This window comes from Rhinoraja longicauda, chromosome 10 (assembly GCF_053455715.1).
Source record: "Rhinoraja longicauda isolate Sanriku21f chromosome 10, sRhiLon1.1, whole genome shotgun sequence".
NCBI classification, from domain to species: Eukaryota; Metazoa; Chordata; class Chondrichthyes; order Rajiformes; family Arhynchobatidae; genus Rhinoraja; species Rhinoraja longicauda.
In genome coordinates this window covers 15,096,591-15,115,152 of record NC_135962.1, presented here as the reverse complement: position 1 = coordinate 15,115,152, position 18,562 = coordinate 15,096,591, and the positions used below count along the sequence as shown (strand labels likewise).

The 18,562-nt window shown below is 39.6% G+C and overlaps 1 protein-coding gene across 7 annotated transcripts in view; it reads left to right on the top strand.

The window, feature by feature from the left end:
* sipa1l1 (signal-induced proliferation-associated 1 like 1) overlaps positions 1-18,562 on the top strand; it is a 296,284-nt gene that overhangs the window by 69,900 nt on the left and 207,822 nt on the right. For all 7 annotated transcript variants that reach the window (XM_078406241.1, XM_078406248.1, XM_078406247.1 and 4 more), the window contains exon 3: positions 3,627-3,711. The gene's annotated coding sequence lies outside the window, so the exon portion shown is untranslated. The remainder of the gene's footprint in view (positions 1-3,626; positions 3,712-18,562) is intronic.

Here is an 18,562-nt window from a genome sequence, read left to right as displayed (position 1 = left end):
TGTTTTTGAAGAATTGATTGAACTGCCAGGAAAGTGCCAGACAATCTCCTGGAATTATTGGCCATATGACAGAACATACAGAAGGGCATCTAATAATTTATCTTCCTCTTTTCTATTATTTAGAACAAAATAATTTGAGTTTAAGTGGCTGAACATTTTGGAGGGGTTCGCAAATCCATTTTCCATTGTTAATTGTATAACTGTGGTTTGGAGATTGGTTACACTTCAAAGTAATCAAAATCAAAGCAGATATTGTTACTGCAAATCATACTGCAAAAAAAGATACAAATGCTGGAGTAACTCAGCGGGTCAGGCAGCATCTCTGGAGAACGTGGATAGGTGATGTTTCAAGTTGGAATCAAACAAAGACTCAGTGACCGATTTGTCATTGGTCCACCAATGGTTGCTAACCATTTTAATACCCCTTCCCGTTCACCTATTTATTCACAAAATGCTGGAGTAACTCAGCAGGTCAGGCAGCATCTCGGGAGAGAAGGAATGGGTGACGTTTCGGGTCGAGACCCTTCTTCAGACCCTTCGCTGCTCCCCGTTCACCTATTGATCTTTCTGTCCTGGGACTTGCCAGAGACATTGCCAGAGTGAGGCCACACACAAACTGGAGGAACAGCACCTCATATTCTGCTTACAATCTAACGATAAGAAAATTAAATTCTCCAACTCTAGGTAACTAACCTACAAACAACCCTCCCTTGCTTCACATTGTTGAATTACAAATACTTATGGTCAATGCTATGGAACATTAAATGAACAGAAAATAGTTACTTGTGGTGTGAGTAATAGCTGCTTGGATTTTGTAGAAACCTTGGGCATGCATAGAAATGTTCCTCATAACTTTCACAATGCTTCTCAGCTGAAATTTAAAAAAATTAAATGAAGATTTATTTACGTGACTTATTTCTCCCTCTCAGTTTCAAAACTGCAGTAATTTTGAAATGGATATTGCAGTACTACCCATTGCATACTTCTGCTTTGCATTTGGGGTTTGTCATATATTTTGTTTGACAACAATATTGCTTGTTGAGCACTGACATGGATGCAGCTCTGAGTCCCTTAAACTGAGTGGTGATTGGATACGCTGTTCATGCCAGCCCACTTAATAACATCAACCTTATCAAGCAGCTTTCTCATACCAAGCTGAGTCATGCCAGGATGCAGCAGACAGCCTGAGCGGAAGTCTTTTCTAAAGTTCAGTGGTGTATTTGTCTTTGATTTTGTGGAATAGAGGATCAAGAACGCTCGAACAAATTAGTGCTCTGTGGGTGCTTGTATATTTGAAGTGAAGGATGCTTGTGCTCAGCCCTGAAATTGTGTCGGTAAAGCGCAGCCACGAACTTGTACTCAATTAAAAGCAGTCCCCAGTCTGATTAATAATGCACTGGCATAATTAATGGAGAGTGCGCCTGAAACCCAGCATTATTTCACACTTGCAGTTCATTGCTGAATTGTGGGAGGTTCTGCAGGAATTGCACTGAAGCTGTTTACAAATTCATTTTGTGAAAGGAATTTGAATATAAGCCACCTTATTCCTCGCCTGGACCTGAAGTTGCTCTTCAGTCGAGACTTGCATTTATTCAGTCAACAGATAGCAAGCGTCTCTGCCTGTTTTGCTGTAGCTTGTTTCCAGAAATATCACATGGTTTTGCATTGTGAATGTTAATATACTAATCATTTTTGTTGCAGAGCGATAATGTAAATGTGTTATTTGTTGCTTTGCATCATTTTGCTCTGTGAATGTTTCATGTATCCTGTGGAAGGTGATAAAATTATTAATATTAAAAGGTATACAACACAACACCATAGAACAAACAACATGTGGACTGGTAAAGATGATGTATTAGAGCGGTAAAGGAGATATATTGTGTGGTGTGTCTGTTTTCATTGGTAAAGGTGCAGGATAGAACTGCAGATGCTGGTTTAAATCGAAGATAGACACAATGCTGGAGTAACTCAGCGGGACAGGCAGCATCTTTGGAGATAATTTAAGAGTCAGGATTTATAAGCCTTGCGAGAGTCCGCATTTGTGTGCAGCTCCAGTTTTTCTATTACAGGAAGGATGTGGAGGTTTTGGAGAGGTGATTTACAAAAATGCTGCCTGGAATACAGGCTATTAGCTGTAAGGAGTTGGGCAGAATTTAGATTGTTTTCTCTGGAACGCCAGAGGTTGAGGGGAGACCTGATGGAAGGTCCCACATAGGAGATTAGTGGGCAAAATTAGAGCACATGGCATTGGGGGTTGGGGGTACTGACATGGATAGAAAATTGGTTGGCAGACAGAAAGCAAAGAGTGGGGATAAATGGGTCCCTTTCAGAATGGCAGGCAGTGACTAGTGGAGTACCCCAAGGCTCCGTGCTGGGACCGCAGCTATTTACAATATACATTAATGACTTGGATGAAGGGATTAAAAGTAACATTAGCAAATTTGCAAATGACACAAAGCTGGGTGGCAGTGTGAACTGTGAGGAAGATGCTATGAGGTTGCAGGGTGACTTGTGTGAGTGGGCAGATGCAGTTTAATGTGGATAAATGTGAGGTTATCCACTTTGGTGGTAAGAATAGGAAGGCAGATTATTATCTGAATGGTGTCAAGTTAGGAAAAGAGGACGTAAAAAGAGATCTGGGTGTCCTAGTGCATCAGTCACTGAAAGGAAGCATGCAGGTACATCAGGCTGTGAAGAAAGCCAATGGAATGTTGGCTTTGATAACAAGAGGAGTTGAGTATAGGAGCAAAGAGGTCCTTCTGCAGTTGTACAGGGCCCTAGTGAGACAGCACTTGGAGTACTGTGTGCAGTTTTGGTCTCCAAATTTGAGGAAGGATATTCTTGCTATTGATGGCGTGCAGCATAGGTTTCCTAGGTTAATTCCCGGAATGGCGGGACTGTCGTATGTTGAAAGACCGGAGCGACTAGGCTTGTATACACTGGAATTTAGAAGGATGAGAGGGGATCTTATTGGAACATATAAGATTATTAAGGGATTGGACACGCTAGAGGCAGGAAACATGTTCCCAATGTTGGGGGAGTCAAGAACCAGGGGCCACAGTTTAGGAATAAGGGGTAGGCCATTTAGAATGGAGATGGGTAAACCTTTTTCAGTCAGAGAGTTGTAAATTTGTGGAATTCTCTGCCTCAGAAGGCAGTGGAGGCGAATTCTCTGGATGCTTTCAAGAGAGACCTAGATAGAGCTCTTAAGGATAGCAGTGTCAGGGGGTATGGGGAGAAGGCAGGAACGGAGTACTGATTGAGAATGATCAGCCATGATCACATTGAATGGTGGTGCTGGCTCGAAGGGCCGAACGGCTTACTCTTGCACCTATTGTCTATTGTTCTTTGGCATGTTCACAGACATCCCATTTCCCCCCGCCCCAAACTATTTATTAGCAACTCTTTTCATACAAAAGCCATTTGTGTTGAGCATGACCTAAAGTGAAAACAAACCTTGAAGTTTATTTTTTAAACAAACCTAATTTTCTTAAATGTTACACGTGTTTGTACTGTGAAGTTATGGTTACAGAGCCTTTGACATCTTAGTACATCACTGACTGCTGAACTAGAATTAAACCTTTTATTAAGTTAATTTGATTTTAAAGTATATTTTCTTTCCACAGCTCCATTTGTCCTGCAAGATGAAGGCTTAAGTCTTGGTGGTGAAACGGTCAATAAACAAAGTCCTCTGGTGTTTCCCAGTAACACGTAAGGCAACCTTGTTTCTGTATTTCAGTGAATGATTGGCAGTTCAATGGCTGATAGCTCAATGAGGGAACAAATGGAAATTCACTGGAATCCAGTGTTCTAAAACGTCCTTTGTGATGGGGATTATATTGCTTTGCAGGTCCAATCAGCCTGACATCTGAGGGGAGCAATTGATGAATGGAGTTTTGAAATAGGATATTTTGCATTGTTATAATGGTGAAACATTTGAAATCAGACATCCTGGATGTTAGGTTTGGTGGATTGTGATTGGGGTAGAGGTTAGGAATCAAGGCGTGGCTTAATTTCCTGTAAACTCAGCCTTTCCATCTTTCAAATATTATTACCTTTTCCTTATAAAGTAGCCAAACATACTATCACATGATCAGATATCACGTGGTCAGGATGTAATAAGCAAACATTCAAGAATATCTCCAGCTGGACTTGGCAATCTTAGCCCAGTCCACAACAAGCTTGCAATGTTGGTGGGATTGTTTAGTGTTGAGTTGGTGGTATTGTTCTTCGTGCTGAGATACTAAAGAATGACCTTGCAGATAGGTCCTGCCTTTTAAGTTAGCATTATCTAGTTTAACTTTAGAGCAGTACTGATCTCTTTGCTGCCAACTTTTCAAACTAAATGAATGAGGGACAAATGAACAGTTTCATCTTTCCAAAGAAAGCATTGGGTTTTTGGAGGTGTTGATATTAATTCAACGCAACTCCAAAAAGGAGGTTTGATGACAGGCATTGTTTCAGCTCTTTTAGATAACTGTTCTTAGGGCAGAGGGAGTAACTCAGAGCAATCATTTGAAAGTACTCGTTTCTGAACGACAAGCTGATAAAACATCCAACCTTATTAGTTGAAGAAAATCCTTCTATTGATCAAAGCCGGCCAGGCTGAGTTTGTTCGAGTTATTACCTTGGAGAAACAGGTCAGGATTGATGAAATGTTGAGTTGTAAACTTGAAGCAGAGACACGGTCATTTTCTGAAAGAAGATGGTAAGATTTTAACCATGGCTTAATTTAAACATTGGAGTTCAATAATTCATTAATAGCTCCAGAATCTCCAGTCTTTAGAAGAATGAAAATAATATGCTCTTGTTTGGAAATCTGCAACAGGATGAAAATTAACAATGTGTTTGGTGAAAGTTTTTGAAGTAAAAGTCAACACGAATAATCAAAAGGCAGCAATTTTGCTTTTTTGTTCTCTTTCTCCCATTTCTGTTTGTAAAGGAAAATCATTCTATTGATAGGAGTATATAGAATGTTGCTTGTCAGCATGAATTTCCGAAAAAAATTTCAAATGATTATTAGCTTCAGTACAACGGACGTTTTGAATAGTGGATTCAAAATGAATTGATTGACTTTTGTGGAAGTCACAGAATTCAGTAGTTAGTGATTAGACCTACTCCTAGGGTTTTAATTTTAAGAGTAACTTTATTAATTGTACCAGTTCTACATTATTTTCTTTTAACAAATACTTCCATAAGGTTATGGGCAGAACTGTACTCAGCTGGACTGCTGTCTCACAGCTTGAGGTTTATTCCTGACCTCTGGTGCAATCTGTGGAGTTCGCCATAAACTCTTGTAAGTTTGATGTAAATAGACAATAGGTGCAGGAGGAGGCCATTCGGCCCTTCGAGCCAGCACCGCCATTCAATGTGATCATGGCTGATCATTCAAATAGTCAGTCAAGGCTATCAAAAGATAAATGGACAGGCACTTGAAGAAAAATAATTTGCTCGGTTAAGATGAGAGAGTTGGATTAATGGAACTGGTCTTTTAAAAAAAGCTTGCATGGCTATGTTGGGCCTAGTGGGCTTTGTCCATGCCTCATGAATTCTGTGGAGCTGTCATGTGGAAGATGTCATGTGGAGGCCATTTGGCTGCTCGTGGAAATTTGCTTTCTCAACATGCACCCTGTGACGGGAAAGTATGAGCTTTGTTCATGTTATTTGCCAGGGTATCATTTTAAGCAATCTCAAACCAAAGAGATTATATTCCCCCTGCTGTAACTCTCTCTTTCCCCAGCTAAACTATTTTGTGAACATGTTATTTTGAAATCTACACTTGCCTTTGATAGAATATAGGTGCTGATGGTTTTCTTCTTCTTCTGCTTCTTCTGCTTCTTCTTACATATGGCGTGCACAGCCTAAAGTTGTAGGTCAAGAGTAGACATCCAGGACAGGGCACTATCAGTTGCTGGGTGGATGGCCTTGATGCCACCAGGGAAAAGCCTCAGTGAGCAGTCATTCACGATGCGTGGGATGGTCTGGTCTGGATATCCGCAGTCACAAGCAGGGCTGTCTCTCATCCCCCACTTGTGCAGGTGTGGATCCTGTTCAGGGTTAGCCGTTGCTTGCGATGGAGGTCAAATCCCGGTGGTTTCACTGTGAGGTCTGCGATGACCTTTCCATTAGTGTTGGCATCTTTCCAGGCTCTGCGCCACTCAGTCTTGGGGTCAAAGTCTTCCAGGGATTTGGCTGAAAACCAGAAGGGTTTGAGGGACTTCAGGCGCATGTTGGACAGATTGTTCAAGTCAGCATGGATGGGAAGGTCAGGGTTAGCCTCGATGGTGCGCCAATCTTTCAACCCTCTGTGTTGGTAGTGAGGGCAAGGACTTTATCTGCGCAGCTTCTACCAGGTCTAAAGCCAACTTGCTCTCTGGGGTCTACCAATGGAGAAATCCTTGCAAGCAGGAGGTGCTCAAACGGCTTGTAGGATGTACACAAGAGGGAGATAGGTGCTGATGGTCATATTGAGTCAAGTGGAGTCGTATCTGTTGAGAAGTGGATACTTTTTTTAGTTCATTTTCTTCTCTTGCTGCTGGGAATGAAACTGTTAACTGGTGCAAAACAGAGTGTGGGAGACGTAAAAGGAATGCAAGTAATAAAAATATTCCAGGCCTGCATACTGGAATCCCCATATCAGGCTGTGCAACATTTTTATTCAAAACATTGCTGAGTATTGCTATTTTAAAAAAAAGTGATCTGTCCTTTGAAATTATGAATTGCAAACAATGTAAAGAATCTGGATTTACTTTTTTAACAAAGCTGCACTAAGATGGAGATGGCAGACCCTGCTGTCATTACCAGGGGAATGACATTACATTTTAAACTTATGATGAGGGTAAATTAATAGGCTTTGATTTTCATGATTGAGTTATTAATATTGTAAAAATATGTTTACTATTCAGTACGACTGGTGAAACTCATTCCCGCTAAAATACAAATGGTCATGATAGCACTGACACAATACCTACACGGAAAGTTCACTAGGGTCCAAGCTCTTGGGAAATGTTCCAGAATTTTATTTTTACAAGCCAATATCCTCATAACTGAAAGAACTGAATAATTGGAGACAAATTATATTTTTGCTGTGTGGTCTTTTTTTAAATTCAATTCGGTTCTGATTGTTTTTCTTGGATGTGCTACCTTCAATATGATAGAACTGTTCCAAAGTTCATTTTGTTTAAAAGAAAATGTACAAATATACTTGAACAAAATGGATATTTGCAGACTGCGATAGGCTGTTTTAAATGTAGTGAAATTCAGTGGGAACTGTGTTGAATGAGATATTCATGGCTATTTTTATAGTGGATTAGCTGCCTTTCAAAAAGTTACTAGCAGTTTTTTTTTCTATTGCTTGTGGGTAAAACCACTGATCCTCTTGGGAAATGGTTGATTTCTTTGTTACCTTGTAATATGCTTGTAAATTTTCTTGTGCATGCATTTACGAATATCCCGTAAATAGAAGTTCAAAGGAAATCGTGACTTTCACACTCCCAACAGTAGTAGCTGATCTTGTCACAAAGTTTGTAATTGCTATTAGTTAGTAGTGTTTTGTTAAGAGGGCAAAAAATTGGTAACTATTCTGTTTCTAGTTGCTGGTTTGCAACTTCGACTGTTAGTGTGAATTTTCAATTCTAGCAATGGGTTTTGTTTCTCTCCCACACCCTGTCTTGCTTAACACAGGAAAAACATCACAAGCCACTTAAGAGCAGCGTAATTAAACAAATGCAAAGGGATATTTATTGGGAGGAGTGCATGAATTTTTAATAAAGAGGTGCTTTTTAAAGGGTTCATTAAAGGAAGAATGAGACATGCAGAAACAGTGGGGATTTAAGGAAGAAATAGCAGAGCTTGATCATAAGGGCTGAAGGCCTGGTCAGCGGTCTTAATGGGGTGGATTCACAAATGCAGATGAGAACAATAAAGTGTAGGGCAGTGTTGGAGTTTTGTTGATCAGTGGTGGTTTAAGAGCATTGGAATGAGGAAAAGGCAACGCTGTCTGTGTTTACACTTGAGAGAATTTGTGATTGCCACTAAGTATATTTAAAGTATTGAAAATAATTGGCTCTAATGGTGCAGCCAACTGATGATTTTAAATTACTTCCACCAGTGTTGACAAATCTGTGATCAGTCACAGAACCTTTTTCCCAAGATGGAAAAATCAAATACTAAAGGGTATAAGTTTCAGGTGCGGGGGGGCAAAGTTTAAAGGAGATGTGCGGATAAGTGTTTTTTACACAGAGGGTGGTGAGTGCCTGGAATGAGCTTCTGGGGGTACTGGTTGAGGCAGATGCAATAGTGCCATTTAAAAGTTTTGGATTAGCATTTGGATATGTAGGGAATAGAGGGACATGGGTGAGGTGCAGGCAGATAAGAGTTGGTCTTTGCATCATGCTCGGCACAGATGTTGTGGGCTGAAGGGCCTGTTCTTGTGCTGTGCTGTTCTCTTCTATATTCACAGTTTGTTCTGGTGTTTTGACATTTGTGTGACCACTCCAGATACAACCCAAAATTGGAGTTGCAAATATTTGTGTTCAGTAAGTGAAATGGATGGAAAACCAATTTCCTATCCCAATTAGATGCTGTAGTTAAAATTTTAGTGACAGCATAACGTATAATTGCTTTCAGGAGCATTGGGATATCAATATGGAGGGGCTTTACTTGTATGGTAAAGTTTTATAAACCCTAAAACTTGTCAAAATTATATGATTCTAGAAGTCTCAGCCCAGAACTCCACTAATGCTGATGGAAGCAAAATTTTAATTACACCTGTATCTCATCTTTCTTGTGTATATGATGATAAGCTTGGGTTGACTTGACCTGACACTGCTGCTGTGCTTGCACCATTGAGGCTATTTTTTTTAAATTACTCGTGTGGCATATGGTGGTTATTTATAGATTTGTTTTATAATGTCTCCTGTTTGTGTAGTTAACCTAAGCAAATTTGAAATGTGACTTACATTCATTTATTGATTCTCTGATCTGGAAAAGCAAATACAACTTCATAAAACCTGTATTCTTTGATCCACTAAACATTGCTGCCTGCGTGGACATAGCTACAAAGGTACAGCATGAGATGTGTGCATAATGCTTCAGAAGAACTTTGGTATGTTGTTGATGCAGTTTATTAGTTTTATTTTTTTTACCCATTTACTCCACTGAAGCGACCTTGCTCTACTTTCAATGGGTTTGATTATCCTTTCACACACCTCCCATTTTGGCGAACTGCAGAAAATAGTTAGTTATCAGGACTAATAAACTCAAAGTTTATACCTGCTCTCCAATCAATTTCATTTCCCCACCTTATTTTCTCTGTAACCTACTCTCCCCACGTTCCCATCCAGCAGTTGTCTGCATACTGGGAGTAATTTACAGTAGCCAATTAAATCTGCCATGTTGCATGGCTTGGGGATGTCAGATGAGACTACAAGACATGATCAGCAAGTTTGCAGATGACCCTCAGGTAATTGGTATCGTGGGCAGTGAAAGGGGTTGTCTCGAATTACAGTGGGATCTTCAGCAGCTGGGCTAGAGGGCCAAGGAATGGCTAATGCACTTTAATTCGAATATGAGCAAGGCTTGCCTTTTGCGAAGTCGAACCAGGACAAGAGTTTCACAGTAAATGCCAGGGCCCTCGGGGAGCATTGAAGAGCAGAAGAATTGAGGAGTAGAGAAAGGTTATGTGAATATTACCAGGAAACAAGGGCCTACACAATAGGGAGAGGTTGGACAGAAGAGGACTTTATTCCAAGGAGTGTAGTAGGCTGAGGGGGATCATACAGAGATGTATAAAATAATGCCTTCCTCACCAGACTGTCCACCCAACAAGAAGGCATTTCATCATTACTTCACTGTGTTAGCACATTTCCTTGTGCATGTAAGAATTGTATGTTCAGTTCCGAAATTGTTACTTCAAATGGGCAGATGATTGCTTTGTGTGAATGTTGTGAAATTTAATTTCATGTCCTCTCCACCTTACCTGAAGGCATTGACTGTTGGTGATATATGCATGTGTATTCATCAATTTTCTTTCAGTACCCTGTGTCCCTATATTTAGCAGGAAAGCTTTCGAGTAAGACTTTCATTTAAAAAAAAATCTCAATGGGTTTTCTTGCAAACTGGAAAAGTCAAAAGATTAGGATTTCAGAAGACATGCAGATTTTTCACAAAGGGTCTGTTTCAAGTGGCCCCATTTTACATTTAATTTCCTGGTAGAGAGAACATTTAAAACCATGCACTGATGCCATAAAATCATTGGAAATGCAGCTAAAATGGAGTCTGTAATATCCTGTTAAAATCTTCTTTTCAATTAATTAAAATGGCATGTAATCACAGAAATCATATTCTGTTTAAATGGTAAATGTTATGACCTGGTTGTGATAATATATACCTGGGATATATTCTTATTTCTAAAATATTGGATGTTATTGTGCATCTTTTATGATGGAAGTTATATCACAGTCGAGTGCTTAAAATGTTTGCAAATTTACAACCACAGCCAAGCAATCCCTTCTCATCACTATCTTTAAATCGTTCTGAGGATTTGCCTTGTCATCTAATTCCCAGTGCCATCTCTGGCTGTATAACTGACCAGACTCATCACAGAGGAACAGTTTTTTTGCTGGTATCTTCTAATCCGTCAAGCCTTGCCCTCTGACCGTAGGAGATTCTGTTTCACCAGGCCTCGTCAATTTTCAAAATCTTTTGCACTTACTATTTTATCTTTATTACCTCCGAATGTTAAATGTGCTAAAATGTTTTGCTCTGCACGTGGAGCACCTTTAGAAATGTTTAGTTGCATCACACTGACTGGAGAAGAATGGGATGCATGCAACTGAGTGTCTTAAATAAAATATCCCGAGGAGCTGTTTTTGGTTGGGAACTGCGACCGCAGGGGGTGAAAGAGGAAGCGAATTTTAGTTTCCCAAATGAGGAGGAAAATAACTCTACAGCTCTTCATTTAAGTGCTGCCATAAATAGAATGTTCTATCTTAACTTAAAAAAACCCATATGGCAAACTTAACTTGGCAATATTTCTTTCAGTCCTTCTTATTTAGAATCTTCATTTATGCCATGGCTAATTAAAGAATAGTCGTGTGGATAATTGGATTAATGTGGAGCTGCTAAGAGGATCCAGAAATAGTACATTTGTGGAGGTCTAAACGTGGGTACAAATAATGTGTTGACTTTGTGGCACGACCTTATTTGGTGTGTTTACCTCTTGATTGGCAGAAAATGCCCAAAGTACTAATTTGTAGTTGTCTTGCCTGAAGATTAATCCATTCAAACAATAGTAGTTACCAGTAACTCTTCCAGATGTGTTTGCCAATTTATGATAATTTCAATGTGCTAGTGAGAAACTAGATATAAGCCAAGAATGGATGAAGCATTTAAGGAAGAAATTCGACATTGGTGCAATAGGAGCAAAGAGGTCCTTCTACAGTTGTACCGGGCCCTGGTGAGACCGCACCTGGAGTACTGTGTACAATTTGGTCTCCAAATTTGAGGAAGGATATTCTTGCTATGGAGGGCGTGCAACGTAGGTTCACTAGGTTAATTCCCGGAATGGCGGGACTGTCGTATGTTGAAAGGCTGGAGCGATTGGGCTTGTATACACTGGAATTTAGAAGGATGAGGGGGGATCTTATTGAAACATATAAGATAATTAGGGGATTGGACACATTAGAGGCAGGAAACATGTTCCCAATGTTGGGGGAGTCCAGAACAAGGGGCCACAGTTTAAGAATAAGGGGTAGGCCATTTAGAACGGAGATGAGGAAGAACTTTTTCAGTCAGAGAGTGGTGAAGGTGTGGAATTCTCTGCCTCAGAAGGCAGTGGAGGCCAGTTCGTTGGATGCTTTCAAGAGAGAGCTGGATAGAGCTCTTAAGGATAGCGGAGTGAGGGGGTATGGGGAGAAGGCAGGAACGGGGTACTGATTGAGAGTGATCAGCCATGATCGCATTGAATGGCGGTGCTGGCTCGAAGGGCTGAATGGCCTACTCCTGCACCTATTGTCTATTGTCTATTGTCATTTGTGCAATATTAATGGCCTACAGTAAGAATTCCCATGTTCAGTGCTACCTCGTAAAGGGCATGTCTTCCTGCCACCTTTTATGCCCAGTTCCTAATTTAATGGTGCTTCGAATTGGGATGCACCCCTAGACCCTTTCTCATCTCATTCATTCTCTGATGCACGCATCAGACAGACTATAAAGTACACTTGACTAGTAAGGGTGTCAAGGATTACCGGGAGCAGGCAGGAGAATGGGGTTGAGAGGGGAAAGTAATTTGGCTATGATCAAATCACAGAGCAGATTTGATGGGCCGAATGGTCTACTTCTGCTTCTGTGGTCTTGATAGGAAATAATTATGTCATCAAATTTATTCAATTTGTCCGCAGAGCATGAATGAATAGACTTAAGTTTACTAGCATTGTATAACATAGACAATACAGCAACGAAGCATTTACTTCCACTAGTGTGTCCTGGTGTTTATATTTAACAAACGTCTCTTTTCATTTCATTCTGTTTAGCTCAGCCTTTATTCATGTAACTCTATTCCACTTTCAACATCACCTTTTGAAAGCATTCACTCTATTTGCTTCAACCTCTTCCCACTGAGGCAGAGTTCCTTATTACCCATTCATTGGGGAAAGACACGGCTCCTTATTTACTGCCTGGATTTATTAGTAACTGACTGCAATCGCCCCTCTGCACATTTTTTCCATAAAACCCATTTTTAAAGACTTCCACAAGGTTACTGCTAAGTCTTTGAAAAAATGTAATGTGGCAAAAAAAAGCAAGAATGGCTCAGATTGAAACTCCTAAGAATTGTAAAAATGACAAAAATTAACCCTCAAAGCCAGACCAAAATATAAATTTATAAATGAAATATTCTGAGATAATAGGCTGAGATAATATTCTGAGATAATAACCAACAAAAGAGAAATTTCTCTGCAAGACCTTTTGTGAGATAGCTTTCTGATCATCATGGTCCTAGAGTTCTTCCCCCCCACAATCATCCACTGGCTTTAGCCAGATGAAAGCATTTTTTTGAGGGCAATTTAAATAACTTTGGAAACTGCCTTGACCAGATTATAGCATTGCACGAGCAAGCACAAACAGTGCTGCAGTATGTACTGAACAACTACAAACTGCATGTTTGTACTGAAAAGCTACAAACTACAAAGAGCACAGCTATATTTATGATCCAGAACGGTGCAAATTTGAGGAGACGCTTGGAAAACCCCAAAAAGCAGTGGCACCCAAACTAAAGATGGAAGTCATCTAGTTTCTATTGGAGAATTTTAAGGAGGTGGCAAAGGCCTCTGAATGATTACAGGATGCATGAATATGCTGTCAATTAAGCTGTTTCTTTGGTTTGCTTGAGACACAGTGGTCTGCACGCAATATGTGAACTTATGACAAATTGCAGTCTGGCTTCTTTGTGCAAGGCATGGATAGAGATTACCCAGCAAATGCCAAGTGAGACCCTCACTTTCAAGAGGCTTTGAAGTCGGCATCAGAGTTCTCTGCTGCAGAGCATGAATGAAAACTCGACTTAGAAGCATAGGCAACTGTGGTTTTCAATAGGCCTTCCCCAGCTTCTTTCAATCAAAGCTACCACCTTGAATGAACGTTCCCTTTTTGTATGTTGAGTTAAAGTTCCTGCTGGGTGCACTTGAATGATGGCAATTCCAGCAGCAGGGTGCAAACAGTTGTGGATGAATTCAACAATTTTCTATTAACCCCAAATTGTATTCCGAACCTTTTTTAAAGTAAAAAAAAACATTTTGTAAACTGAATTTTGAATTTCATAGGATTCTTGCAACATATGAAAAAATTAAGTTATAATGTTAAGTGTTCCAATATATTACAAACTTGCATTGGTCAGCACTCACTTGTTATATACCAGTGGGTGTTCAACATTTGGAAAATGCTTTTACCGATGGAATCAGTCACTTATTTTGTGGTTTGTAACTCATTTTACGCTGAAAGCATATTTGGCATGAATTTAATCTAAGAATGGACATGCAGTAATTTTGTTTTAAGTATCGATTGTTATCTCTTACATTAAATGTGTGCACAGTCTGTTTGAAAAATCCGGAGCTAATAATGTAAAGTTTGTACATAACGTTAGATTTTCATAGTTGCTTCATAAATTGATTCAATACCAAATCAACTGTGCAGGGAATCTGAGAGTGAAACTATTAAATTATCCAACATTTGATCTCCTTTAACTGAGAACTACATTATGATATGAATTCATGTAGTAAGTACAGATTTGGTATCCTTCTGAGGCACAGAGCATAAATCTAGAATTCAGTGAACCATTAACTGATCTTTGTATTTGCAGGCAGCAACATTCATTGCTGTATGTTTGCTGCATTTGGATTATCATTTCTTCTCAACTTGTTTCGGTTTGAGTAAAATCCTGCAGTATATATTGATCAACAAATTCACAGTGAAGACCATCACTCTGCATGTATTGCACAATTTAATTTTCAGTTTTAAATAGTTGCCCATTGGTGAAGAAAATAGTGCAGAGCATGAATGAATAGACTTAAGTTTACTAGCATTGTATAACATAGACAATACAGCAACATTTACTTTCACAGTGAAGACCATCACCCTGCATGTATTGCACAATTTGATTTTCAGTTTTAAATATTTGCCCAAGTGGTGAAGAAAATAGTGCAAAATTTACTCATGGAATATGTAAAAATGTAGAATATGTCTCTGGGAAGAATATGTCCTTCATGTTTTGAAAATTGAAAATTTACACCAAACTGATTGGAATATTAACATGGTAGTGAAGCTGGAGGATGGCTAAAAATGGTCATACCATTGGGGTTGAGTAAGTCAACGGTATTGCTTATTTCACAATCACCTATTTTTTGGTCCATGTAGGTATCTGTCTTTAACTGAAAGGTTTTGTATTCAATGATGAGCATTTAAAAAATATTATTGAAAACTTTTTTTGAAGTGTGTTTAGTGTGAAAGTCCTTCAATAGGAATAGTGATCTTTTTTGAACATTTAATGATCAGGTTGTAAGTGGAATATCTTTTATGTCTGCTCAGGATAACCCGAGCTGCATGCTTGAGTTACCCTGGGCAGGGTAAAGGTGTACAAATGTAGAATATGTCTTAAGGGATGCACCATACGTTTTGAAAATTGAAATTTGTGCCAAACTGATTGGAATGTGAATGTGGTAGTGTGTCTGGAAGACCGCTCAAAATGATCAGTAGGTTCAGATCATTGGGGTTGAGGATGTCAACCTCCAGTCAAATCCAAGCAACATTCTGGGATGGTTTGATATTTGATGAGTGAAGGAACATTTATATCATCTCTAATCAGGGGGAGCCTAATACTCACCCTAGACATTTACATCACAGACTCCTTCACCATTAACATCTGGATGGCACCATGACCAGAAACCTAACTGGACTCATCCATTTAAAAGAGCAGATCAGAGGCTAGATACCAGTGTTGTGTGACTGGTCTCCTGACTCTCTAAGCAGTTTCAATCATCTACAAAGCCTAAGTTAGGAATGTGATAGAATAATCTTTTGCTTGGATGAATACAGCTCGACCATGACGCTGAATAGCAACCAGCACTGTGTAGCCTGCATGATCAAAAGCCCAACCGCCAATATAAACATCCAACTCTTCCACGACCAACACACACCTCCTGTTTGTGCTATCCACAAACGTACACCACAATTACCTGACCAGGCTTCAGAGGCAATATCTGCAAACCCCTTACCTCTAATGCAAAGGATAGGAGAAATGGAAACATCACGACTTGTAGGATCCTCACCCATGCTACATAACATGTCATAATTGCTAGTTCTGTCCTTGAATTTCCCATCAACAACAACAAATCCCTTCACAAGATGTACTGAAGCTGTTTAAGTGCTTTTTCACCATCTCTAGGGCAATTAGGGATGGATGAAGAATGTTGGCCTTGGTGGTGATGTCTATAATCCCACAAATTAATAAACCCCCTAACTGTAATTGGACATACAAATTGCTGAACAATAGTGGCATATTTTCCCTTGATCTCCAATTCTGTTTCAAGTTGTGATGAGAATGAGATATTTGACTGCAGATAACAGTGATTAGCACTTGTTTTGCCATCAACATCAAAAGCACTTCACCATGTTGCATATAGTGTCTCTTTTCCAATAATTGTACATGAGCTAATAACTGCTAGATGTAATTATTTCAGAATAGAAAACTTCGAAGTTCCAAGGAGGAGAATGTGAGCGTGGAGAATCTTTAAGTTTTGTGAATTATTGAACACAATAAATGAACACTTTGTCAGCCAAGGAAGAATCTGCAGCTGAAATGTAATCTGTGTGTTCCCTCTGAAAGTGACCTTCAGAGCATTCCTTGCATTTTTTTGTGTTTATTAATTCTGTTTGTTACAATCTTATGCTTATCTGCTACTATGACCCGATGCAGCTGGTCCCATACACTTTGTAGCTTTGGCATTTAATAAAGCTGTGATTGCGGCTGCATTATGTAATTACATATTGGAAGAAGCAAAGTAGATGCTGAGTCACACTTAAGAAAGGTGTTCCAGATTTAACACGAAATAAAAAAAATATTGCTGTTGCCATAGGAACAGAAAATGCAGCATAACCCAGATTGGGCAGCATTGATGGAGAGAGAAACAGTTAATTTTACAGATATATCTGGATCTTTCTGAATGCAGGTCATTGACCTGAAATGTCAGTTCCATGCCCAAATGGTGCCTGATCTGCTGAGCATTTTAATATTTATTCTCCGTTGATTCCCTGACCTGTGCTTAATTAGCCTATTTCAATCAGGAGTCGTATTTTGAAGAAAATTCACTAAAGCTTTAATTTCTGATGCCATCCAGCAATTCTCACCAGATAGCTATATCCAAAGCTTTAATTGAAAACCAGTTTGGACTCCATATGATGTGTGATGTACCATTATATTTATACTTACACACATTGCATGCATCATCAAATGAAAACAAGGCAAGTGTTGGTGATGCTCAACCAAATGCACCCTCGCATAAAGGTGCCAAAAGGCAACTGGGAAATAATTATTTTGTAAACTTAAGGGAAAAGAAAGGGATTATTGCTCCAAAGTTGCTCTTGTGCTCCATTTTATCATTGCATTGTGTCAGTTGGAATGTATATTGTGTGGTGTCTATGTGGGATGGGATGCAGGGCGGGGGTGGTTTAAGGATATCCATTTCTATTCATTTATGATTAATAGAATGATTTGTGCATTTGTAAAACTGATGGCACGAATACCTACAGGTTGACTAAATTCTGTGGAGGTCATTTCAGTTCTTTCACAGCTGATTGATATTTTTTCACATCTTCACGATGTTGAAACATAAATTGTCAGGAATTTAATGAGTAATTAATCGAATCTTCTATGCGAATGTGTCTTTAATGCGGCCCATCCAGCAAGTGTTGTGGTTGAACCAGTTTTTTAGGTAACCATAGATAGACATAAATTGCTGGAGTAACCCAGCTGGCCAGGCAGCATCTCTGGAGAAAATGGATAAACGATGTTTCGGGTCGGGACCCTTGGATAACCATGTTTTTCTAGCACTGGTATTTTTTAAAATCAGTGTGGGCAAATTTTCTCTGCATCCACAGAGAGCAAGTTCAATAGTGAAATGGATATATGTTGAACTGTAATTGCAGGAGCTGGTAAAGAGTCAACTCAGTTTATTGTTTTCTCTCTTGTGCAGTCTTTTGGGATTGACAAGACTAGCTTTCACTCTGATTGTGTGGGTTTTGTGGTGGCTCATGAGGCCAATGTAGGAATCGCAGGCTAAATGCAGTTTGTAACCATTATACTACTGAAAATCTTCTTCACATTAAGGAAGTTGTAGTCTGTTCGAATACTCAATATTTTGTCAGTTTGACCTGTGAATTGTGAAAGTGGTTTTGACAAAGTATTATGCCGGTGAACCTAACTCTCTCTAGCAACTTAAATCTAGTGTTTGTAATAACGTACAAATAAAAATGCGAGCATTGGGACGCTGATTAATTGCATCCAAGCCAGAGGCGCTTTTTAAATCTGCTCTGAAAAACACATTCCATTATGTCTGGTGGGCCAAGTGGTGGAAGATTTGAACTTTATTTTTGTAACTTAGAAATCCATTAAGTTTTTCAAGCACATCTATTCAGTTAGGAGACAAAGTGCTGGAATAACTCAGCAGGTCAGAAGCTTCACTGGAGAACATGAATAGATGATATTTCGGGTCGAGACCCGAAACACCATCTATCCATGTTTGCCCGGGATGCTGCCTGACCTACTGAGTTCATAAATGTTAGGAGCAGAATTAGGCCATTTGGCCCAGCAAGTCTGCTCCACCATTCAATCATGGCTGATCTATCTTCCCCTCTCAACTCCATTTTCCTGCCTTCTCCCCATAACCCCTGACACCCATACTAATCCAGGAGAGATCACCGAGGATCTCTCCTGGAGCAACAACATCACGTCCATCGCCAAGAAAGCCCAGCAGCGCCTCTACTTCCTCCGCAAACTGAAGAGAGCGGGAGC